The sequence below is a fragment of the Aulonocara sp. 'chitande type north' Nkhata Bay genome, linkage group LG1 (assembly GCF_057382095.1).
Source record: "Aulonocara sp. 'chitande type north' Nkhata Bay isolate Kocher_YH1m ecotype deep benthic linkage group LG1, A_spYH_male_GT1.1, whole genome shotgun sequence".
In the NCBI taxonomy this organism is placed as follows: Eukaryota; Metazoa; Chordata; class Actinopteri; order Cichliformes; family Cichlidae; genus Aulonocara; species Aulonocara sp. 'chitande type north' Nkhata Bay.
This window is the reverse complement of record NC_141344.1, coordinates 24,276,182-24,287,247: the sequence shown is the minus strand read 5'-3', so window position 1 is coordinate 24,287,247 and position 11,066 is coordinate 24,276,182.

Here is an 11,066-nt window from a genome sequence, read left to right as displayed (position 1 = left end):
CAACAACAACAGGCAGCAAAATGAGGAGGCAGGTGCTCTATATTCAATGAAATTTTATTTATACAGCGCCAAATCACAACAACAGCCGCATCAAAGTGCTTCATATTGTAAGGTAGACTCTACAATAATACATACACAGAAAGTATGCTCCAAAGCCTCCATTGCACTGGAGATTTGCATACCTTGATGAGCATACTTTTTTTTTTTACCATGTTGTGCAAAGCAAAGACCAGTAGGACAAAGCACATATTGTCCTCTAGTATAATGAGGAGGGAGAATCAATGTTCAGGAAGATCCAGGGTTAGAAGATATAGAAAATATTGTCAATATTTAGAGCACATGCTACCCTTTCTCTGAAAAAGCACATCAGCCACCTGCAGAAGTGGAAGAAGGCTATGAAGTGAAGAAAAGTGATGAAGAATCTGAACTATGTTCAAGTAGGTTCTCAGGCATCCAGGACATGGTAGTCTGAGGAGCTTGGAAAGAAAGTGACTGGGCTTCTTGAAGTTTCTTGAATTTTCAGAATGTGAAACTGAAATAGAAGATGTGTCAGAGGACTACACATCATCCATTTCAATCATGATGAAGACAAAGAATCAACCAGGAAAGAGGAGTCAGCTGAGACAGAGGAATATTTGCAGTAACGTGAGGAAACACTGATCTGGTCTTCTAACCTTCCCAGTGACAGACGATGCATGACTCTCTCATGTGCCTCAGAGAAAGATGATCTACCACAGTCCAAGCACATGTGCCAGGTCCCATACTCCTTCAGTGGCTTTTATACTCGAGTACTGAAAGCATTATACACAGTGTATTCTGCTTGTATTCTGCTTTTTAACGTTCACATGCTGATGGATGCATCAGAGACCAAGTTGGGGTTCAGTAACTTGCCCAAGGACACCTTGGTAAGAACTCCAGACTAGAGCACACAGAGATTGAACCAACAACCATCCAATTAGCAGATGACCTGCTCTACAGCCAACTCAATGACGAACAAGGAGGGACAACGAGAGAGGAAGAAAAATGGACCGAATGCAGCTGTAGGCATATGTGGGTGTGTTGATTCTTACTGCCGTGCATCCAGTAGAGTCGCTACGGCCAGTTTATGACATCCTGAGTCTGGTAGAGAAGTTTTCATGCTGACACAAGATTAATCATAGAAGCACAAAAAGGATATAATTTCTTGATAAAGACACAATAGATGATCATCGTTCATGACACAAACGTGCTCCCATTTGAGGTGTATGGTGTGTGTTGGTGTTGACTTGACTTGAAACACAAGTGGGTGTTTCTCCTGCTGTGATATAAGATCCTGGTACTGATGTGACTGTATGAGCACCAAGTCCTCTTCAGAGGACTCTGTCCCCTCCAACAGAACATCCAAGTAAACCAGGGAACTTTGAGATAAAAACATGGGCAGCATGTGATGCAGGTCCAGCTGTACATGGAACATGCTAGTGTGCGATGGCAAACAGTCTGTCCTGCAGTCAGGACACGCGAGTTGTCCCTAACATTGCAGGTTTCCAAAAGAAAACAATCACCTGTAACAGCTTGTTTACTGTATATGCCCCTTGGCCTGCAACTGCAGAAAGAAAGCTGTCCATGATGGGACCAGTGCAGAGGAATAAACCTGAGCTTCCTCCTGCACTTGGGTCAAATATGGACACGCCTTTGTCCTCATGAAAGTTTGCCTTCACTCAGACTCATGCCCTGGTGTTCCTACCATGCCAAAATATAGAAAACTGTCAGGCAATGAGTTGGATTATGTGCTGCCATTAAAAATTTATAAACGCTTGAAAAAAAACTTTCTCACTAAAGTTCAACATACAGCACTCTCTAGTTATTCAGATAGTCAAAATTATCTAAACAATTAAATATTTTATTTTCTCAATTTGTTTTTGCTAAAAAACAGGGTGTATTTTTTGTAAAGAAGGTCTGGTGGCCCTAAAATGTAAAATGTTGGGTAAATTTTGTTTTAATGTGTTGGTCTTAAGTAAAACTAAGATGTAACACTGAAATGATTGACAATTTATACTTTTTACTTTAAAAAACAGTCAAATGAAGTGGGGACATTTTTGACCCCTGAGGACCACAAGTGTGATTATGTGCTGCCATTTAAAAAATTTAAATGGTTCAAAAAAAAAGTTCTCACTAAAGTTCAACATACAGCACTCTGTAGTTAGTCAGATAGTCAAAATTATCTAAACAATTAAATATTTAATTTTCTCAATTTGTTTTCGCTAAAAAACAGGGTGTATTTTTTGTAAACAAGGTCTGGTGGCCCTAAAATGTAAAATGTTGGGTAAATTATGTGTTAATGTGTTGGTCTTAAGTAAAACTAAGATGTAACACTGAAATGATTGACAATTTATACTTTATACTTTAAAAAACAGTCAAATGAAGTGGGGACATTTTTGACCCCTGAGGAGCAAAATTGTATGGAAATCGGGAGGACATTAACCGTTTTGCCCCACTGGCAACAATTGTTGCCAAAGTTTATCACTGTCATTTTCGACTCACAATAAAAAATCTCAAAGGTACTAATGCAACTTTTTCCACTTATATGCTAGTAGACAACTTAGACAAAGGTTTTGATTTTTAAAAAATCGTTTCCAAGTGCTTCCTATCGCATGACATCATCTGCTTCCCGCTCTTTCTGGCTGAAGACATGGCGGATGCAAATCATCCTGGAAAGAGGTAATTTTCATAAATTTCTTATGACTTTCCCCCCAAACATATTTATAATTATTTAATCATTCAAGTCTCTAGAGTAACCCTCCCCAAAAAAATTGTACCTAGGATAAATATTTTTTTGTTCATGGGCTTATTTCTGTGAGTGGCAACAAAAGTTGCCAGTGGGCACATAGCATGTCGCTAACTAAAGGAAAACACTGTCTGCAGGATTGCTCCTAATTTACTTATTTAAAATTGTAGAATGATGTACAATGGCTCATTTTAGTCCTTTTAGAATAATTCCTAGCTAAATAAATTCACAGGTATTCAAGGCCTCTGTGTATAGGATTTTTATACATTACCATACATCATTTTCTTGCTAGCTAAAATTCGCTTGCTAGCTAACATGTATGTTGTCCTTTCCTTAGGTACACCGTAGCAGAGATCCTGGCCATGCTGCAGGACTCTGAAACTGTGGCGGACATCACAGTTGTGCCTGAGTCAGAAATGCACGCACATGACACAGACTGTGACAGTGACCAATCTGATGATGAGGCCACTGGTGACCATAACCGCCTCCCATCAAGAATACTCAAAGGTGAAGGCTTTCTACCTAATTCGGACATGCAGCTGCCAAATCCCCCCGATGATGATCCTGGGTGCTCATCCTCAGTGAGTCAGACAGAGACTAGAAAGGTCAGTGGCACAAATGAAAATGTGACCAGTCAGATTGTTGGGCCCATGCTCCACAAAACTAAGAACCAAGACAGGAAATTCAAAAAAATCAAAATTGCGGCCAAAGCACCAGCACAAGCCAACAAAAAATATCAGATCCCTCGCTATGTCCCCAAAGAACATGATCCTGGCTTCACATCAGATGATCCAGTGGATATCTTCCTCACATTTTATCCCAAGTCCCTCAGAGATGTCACACTGGAAATGTCCAATCTCTACGCTGAACAAAAAGGGAAAACGCTCAACCTGACTGAGGATGAACTTCTTACATTCTACGGTATTCTGTTGATCAGTGGATACAACACAGTCCCAAGGCGGCGTCTTCTCTGGTCAGACGATTGTGATGTCAGCAACAATGCTGTAAAAGATGCCATGCGGAGGAACAGGTTTGATGAAATTATGTCTTCTGTTCATTTAGTAGACAACATGAAGATCACAGCTGACCCGTTCTTCAAGGTGCGTCCCCTTTTTAAGCATCTAAATGACATCAACAACACAATCCCGATAGCAGAACATGTGGCAGTAGATGAGATGATGATTGAGTATTTTGGAAGGCATGGGTGCAAACAGTTTATTAGAGGGAAGCCTATTCGTTTTGGGTATAAAATATGGAGCTTAGCATCCTCCTCCGGGTTTGTCCATCAGATGGAGCCATATGTAGGAAGCCACACACATCTGGTGGAAACTGGACTTGGTCAGGGTCCAAGTGTGGTTCTTGGCCTGGCAGAGAAAGCTGAAGTGCCACCTGGAGTCAAGTTTTACCACGACAACCTCTTCACAACCCTGTCCCTGGTGGATGAGATGACCCTGAGAGGCTATGGCAGCTGTGGCACGATGCGACAAACTCAGCTCCATAACGTTCCCTTCACAGCACCCCAGACCTTCAAGAAGACACCCAGAGGAGATGCTGAGTATCTGGTTGAGGCAGAGAAGCTGATTGTAAGGTGGAATGACAACAGCGTGGTCACCGTGGTGTTGAACATGGAGAGGGAGTTCACCGAAACTGAGGCGAAGAGATGGAATAAACAGAAGCGGACTATGGACAAGGTCAGACAGCCCAAGTGTATCCAGGACTACAACACACACATGGGAGGAGTGGACCTGCATGACCAGTTTGTCAGCCGCTACAGAGTCAACATCCGGTCCAAGAAGTGGTGGTGGCCATGCTTCAGCTGGGCCCTGAACAGTGCCATGGTGAACAGCTGGTGCTATTACAGGTACACAAGGCTGTATGTTATTTAGTGATATCACAATCGAGTTGGTGATGTTTGACTCGAGGTCATCGCTAGTGCTCTTCGGTCGACAAGAGCAACAGTGATGATATCCAGACCAACATCACAAACTCAAGTGTGATATTGCTTTTACAGAACATTCTACATATGGGGCATGACGTTGTAGAAAGGATGAAACGATGCACATTCATGCATCTATCATGCTTGTTTTGTCATTCATTTAGGTCCTGGAAAAGCGGGGAGAAGGATCTCCTCTCCTTCCAGAGGCTGGTAGCCCAGACCCTCCTCCTGCGCCATGGAACAAAGCCAAGTAGGCAGGGCAGAAGATCTTCAATGGCGGTGGCGATAACTGATGCCACCAGGTTTGATAATTTGAACCACTGGCCCTGCAACACTGGTAGCAGGTACAAGCGATGCAAGAACTGCGGCGGACGCACATCATTTGCGTGTGGAAAGTGTGATGTGCCACTACATGTGGAGTGCTTCAAGAAGTACCACACTGAGTAGAACATGCATGAAAGATGATGGAATGTATGGGAAGAAATATGTTATATATGTATATATGTTTTTAGAGGTTCTAAGAAAAAAATGTTTGTTGAGTTTTTGAGTATAAAAAAATTGAGAATAAAGAAATCAGTTCAAATTGTTTGATGTTTTGAATTTTATACAGGGGGAACCTGAGGCTCCACCTTTTTGTTATTATTTATTATGACTATATTATTATTTTGTTCTTATTATATTATTATTATTACTTCTCTATTATTATTATTAGGTGACATTTGACCTAGTGACAAGCTGTGTGACTACTGGCAACAATTGTTGCCAGTCATAAAAATGCTATTTTCTTCAAAAAAAAGTACAAAATGGAAAAAATAAATACATAACATGATTCAGAGGGACTCAACTGATAAAATGATATGCCTTACAACTCTGAAAAAAATCTGGGCACAAACGGGTTAAGAGGGTTAATAGTACATTTCCCTTTGTTTAGGAAATGACCTGTATGTATCTGTGTGAAATCAATAAAAGGATCAAGTACTGCATTATCTTTAGTTATATTGATAATATTTATTTATGGTAAAACAGTGGTAAAATATCGCTGTTGCTTTCATATAAATGGAGCGGACATACCTGAGTGGCCGCGATCTAATCCTGTTTACATAAAGTAAGCCTGCTCCCGAGCAGGTTTACGCTTACGGATCTGTTGCTATGACAGCAAGTCCAGGATGAGCTTCGGGGAACCGAACGATCCAAGATCACGCGAAATCGTCAACAATCAAATCCAGCTAACTTACTTAGCGAGGTACGAAGAACGGGCCCCTGGTGATAATTGGAGAGATGTCTGCCAATAAGTCTTTTGTGCAATATGAGAACATCTGAATAAGCAGCTCCCCCTACAGCCTCCTGTAAGGTATACACCTTTAAAGAATATACTCTCATATTTCAGAGTTTAAGAACAATTTCAACCAAACAATAATCAAACACATAGAGAGGAAGAAACAGAGAAACACAGGAAACCCTAACCACCATGTTTGGAGGATCAGACTCTTTTGTTTTTGCTTTTTTCTTCAGTAATCAGACATATCATACTGCAATGTGTGCATACATGTACACAGAATAGCGTGAATGAAATGAAACCATAACAGTAGTATTTAACTAAAACTTCTAAAGTACCCTATATTAAATAATATTAACGCTGTGTTTTTCATGTACTTTAAAATGAAAATAATGTTTAATGTCAGTTTTAGCACATATTCGTACATGAACATGGCCGTTGTCGTCTTCTTCTTCTCTCATTCTCTCTCTGTCTTCTCTCCTGACGATTTCCTCCTCTTTTTCCTTATTTCAGCACCTCCCGACAGTACCACAGTCCCACTCTTGGATGAGAGCTTAAACAACAATGAAGTAGGACAAAGGAAGCTTTTATCACAAAAAAGTACATTTGGGATGTGTCCACTAATAAAAGGCACCTTTTTCTTGTTAAAAACAAAAGTGAGAAATAAACTAATAATGCAGGTAAAACAGAAATATTTCCTGGATTTTTGCTTCTATGGTAGTGAGGTGCAGCAGGGTGTGTACTGATGAGGGCAGCCTGACTCCTTCATTTAAATTTGGTTAGACTTTGACGTCATATTGTGAGTTGCTAACCTCTGGATTAGCTCACATGTCATCACACAGAAGATCTCAGAAACTGTAATGTCAATGTCAATGTTTTCATCCTGAATTGACTGAATAAAAATGGCAGTTTTATAAAAGTTACACATCCCCATTTTTGCCATTTCCTGTCTTGGCTGCTTCATTCATGTTGGAAATATCATATCCACTAGCAAGCTGACTCTGAGGGAGACCATCAGCCTCAGCAGTGAAGGGCAGAAAGGTGCATGTGGAATACACATTACGGAATATCTCTATGTTTTGATAATAGTTTTTCAACATCTAATATTTGAGATAATTCTGATCTTTTTGTCATTAATCTCTTGGATGAGCCCCCAACTGTGCATGGCCCCCTGGGCAAGTGTCCAGCATGCCCTTTGGGTGATCCAGCCCAGCCTGGATAGCAAAATGACTCTGGACCGGTGCTGTACCAAAAAGTGATTGTCTGTTCATATTTATTCTACTGTAAAAGACTTGTTGGTATAGAATATATGAAACATATGTCAAATGTTTCCTCATGAATGATATCATCCCTTCTATCCCTTTGAAGAAGTGAGGCTCCATAAATGCTAAAGAGGTAAGTATTATTTCTCAGTTGCAATGAATAGAAAATAAACTGTAGAAAAATAAACAGAAGAAAGAAGAAGAGAAATAACAATTTAACATAAACCAGTGACACACTCCAGGGTAGGGCTGGGCTATATCATACCGTTCTCGATAATACCGGTGTAATGTTGGGCAATGATAAGAAAATGAAATATCGTGATAGAATATGGGTAAAACGCGCATGCACAGTGCCTTTGTTTACATACGCACATGGCGGCGACGCGGAATGAGAAGAGCGAAAGTAGATCGTTGAATGAAATTGGTTCGGAAAAATGCTGCAACTTCAGTGGTGTGGAACTGATTTAGCTTTCGTCCGTCAGATACACAACAAAACACTATTTTTGGTAGCGCATGCTAGCGGGCTGTCGTTATTACCGTGTTTTTTGGAAAATACGGCACACTTAAAATCAATCCTTTGATTTTTCTGAAAATCGACAGTGCCCCTTATAATCCTGTGTGCCCTATGTATGAATTCTGGTTGTGTTTACTGACCTCGAAACGATTGTATGTGGTACACGGCGCTCAAAAATCTGTCAAATGTTTTAGTACGGCTTTGCTAAGCTACGAAGCCGCACCGCTTGATGGATTGTCGGAGCATTACGGCTATCGTAGGCAGGAGCCTTGCGGAGGCTGAAAATGGCCGAAACGCCCGATGAATCCAAGGTCCACTACTGACGATATGATAATCTAGATCAGATCTCTAATCCCTAAACCTATCCAAGGAAGAAAAAATGACAGATTAGCCTGGGTAAAAGACTGAAAGTTGAGGCACACAACGATGTGTGCTGCTGGGAAAGTTTCTGGGCTACCTTTCCTCATAACAGCCATCCCTCAAGCGTCTCTCCATTTAAATTGATGCATTATCAGGGACTGTAACATCTAGTCCTTTTTACTGAATCAGCAAACATCATTCCTGTCACAAGGCAGAAGCTGCAACCACCTTTTGCCAAAGTTACATATCTTATATTCATCCAGTTAAAAAGTGTCATTGACATTAAAAAGTGTTTTTTAAGAGTGATCTGGCCAAGAGCAGGGCTCTAGTACGGTGTACATTTTAGGACATCGTCAGGTCTCAGGAAAAAAGTTGTCAGGCATCAGTCTCAGACGAAAAAATGTCAGGTCTCAGACTCAGACGAAAAAATGTCAGGACTCAGACTCAGACGAAAAAGTGTCAGGTCTCAGAACACGAGCTATCAGACAGAGAGAAAATCTTCCTGCAGGTGGCTCCATGACATTTTTTCGTCTGAAACCTGACATTTTTTCGTCTGAGACTGATACCTGACAACTTTTTTCCTGAAACCCAACGATGTCCTAAAATGTACACCGTAGCGGTGACGCTAATCAGAAGGCTGGACCGTCCAATTTCCCCAGCCGTTTACTTCCGGCCTACCCGACCTTCTGAGGACCCGGCCCACGTAGATCGTGTAGGAATGTTTAGCTTATTTTAGAGTTTAGAAATGTGTTAACATAGAATGTAGAACTATTGTAGAGACATTGACACTGCCCTCTATGTAATAAAGGCCTCATTGTGTTGTGAACTTAGGAGTAGATTGTAGGAGACCCCTCCCCCACTTGAACTGTGAAAGTAAAACAGAGAGGAGTTAATGCTGAGTGGAAATTCCCCAGAGAATGTTTGGGTGGGGGTCTCAACATTTGTAACTGGATAACTGTGGTCTGGAAGGGAGATGGGCATGACCTGTTTATTTTCAAACCGTGCATATTGTTTAAAGCCTAAATTATCTGTTCACTAAGTTGAACGTATCGCAGTGTAAATTCACTCAGTATGTTAAAGAAACGGTGTGTGATCCGTCTTAGTTATTAGGAAAAAGTGGCGGTGTGTGATCCGTCCCCGTGCGTTAAAGCAGGAAACGTGTGTTACTATTAGTTAGAAAGCGGGGTTTAAGGCCTCGTCGCCAGCTGAGGGCTGTGTGCGCTCCGAGTTTGGCAACTCCACCCTTGGTCGGACGCGTCCTTGGGATTTGCCGAGGTGGTGACCTGGGCACTGGGGGCGCCCTAAATAACTAAAGCTAGGTGTTGGATCCTAGTCACGGTTGATAACCTGCATGAGAGTGGGGGCAAGTTGCTTTGTTAGTGAGAGAACGACTGCTTGGCTCGTCCCACTGACTGCAGTGTGTGTAGACTGTGTAGTTGTGTGAAAGCGCCGTTAGAGTCGGCGTCTCGTCTGAAGTACGGGAGTCAATTAAAGTAACAAAAAGAATTTGTGTCTAAAAGTGTGTGTTTGTGGTGTGCAGAAATTGCAGCAGGAGGGCGTGTCGCGAATTGTTGCAAACTGTGAAGTCAATTGGGGGGTTTAATTTGGTTTTATTTTTTATGGGGAAGAGAAACTGCGGTATCCAGTCCGTGGCGCAGTTTGAATAATTCGTGAGGCAAATGTGGCGCGATCTGAAGATCGTGAGCCTAATTGTCCTAGTTAGGTTGAGGTGTATAAAAGTGGACGGCACCTGCTCTGTGTGCTGATCAGGGCGTTGTCCTGAATCAGCAGAAGTGTCTCGCAGAATGTTTGAATGGGACTGTGGGTTCACACATGGAACGAACGAAGAGTAAAATGTGCGTGTGTGTGAGAGAGAGAAAGAAAAGGTGGGGGCGAGTGACCAGCCTGTGAGTGTGTGTGTGAATTGCTTGATGACAAAAAGGGAGACAAAGTAGATTAGTTGATTTTCTGTGAAAAATAATAGTTAAGAAATCGTAGTGATCAAATAGGAGAAAATGAACTAAAGTAATTAAAAAATAAACAGTGGATTAGTGTTAAAGTAATGATAAATAAATTGATAAAATTAACAGTGACATTTAAAGGTGATTAAGTACTCAAGGATGAATGGAGAATTTGATTGCTGACTGTATGAGAGCTGTTGGGGTGAAAGGAAGATGAGGTTGGAGGAGTGAGTTAACAGGTTAATGTGTGGGTGTAAAACAATGGGGTAATAAAAAAAGAGAAAGAAAATCATGAAAACAAAGAAAATAAAAAGTTTGGAAGTGTGAGTGGGAAATTGTCTCCAACTGGGGGAAGCAGTGATGCAACAGGTCACCTTCTTCCCCTGCTGGACACAAAAGAAAACATAATTTGGAGTGTTGTGGATGAAAATAATTATTAACAACATCAAGAAGATTTTTGTGTTTGCGGTTAAGAACAAATAAAAATTTCATTTTTGGGGTTTAAAGTCAGAGTTTAAAACAAAATAAGTAGAGATGTGTTGCTTTAGGAGTGATGAAAACATATGCAGTCACAGTGAATAATGAAAGTCTCTCAGTCTGTCGATTACAGGTGGGGAACGGACCTGGATCAATTCTCCATGGGCAGCAGTCGGAAGAAAATTATAGGTTAAAATCATTAGAAAAAATAGAAACACCCAGCCAGAATTTATTGGCTGAATTGTTTTGCAGCTTCCTGTCCTCATCCTGAACAAGCAAGCTCCAAGGAAGCTGATCTCTCCCTGAAGACACCGAGTGCAGTTCCAGAAGCATAAGCATGAACATCAACAGTGGACAGAAGTCCAAGAGACAATACCAGAGTTCTGAGCAGAGAGGTCCAGCAGCGCTGTGGGCAAACGGCATCAGAAAGAGAAGAACCACCATCTAGATTGGATGGATGGAGATGCGTTTCCAGCAAGCTGCAACCTCACTGTGTGCGAAGGACTTTTGAGAAGA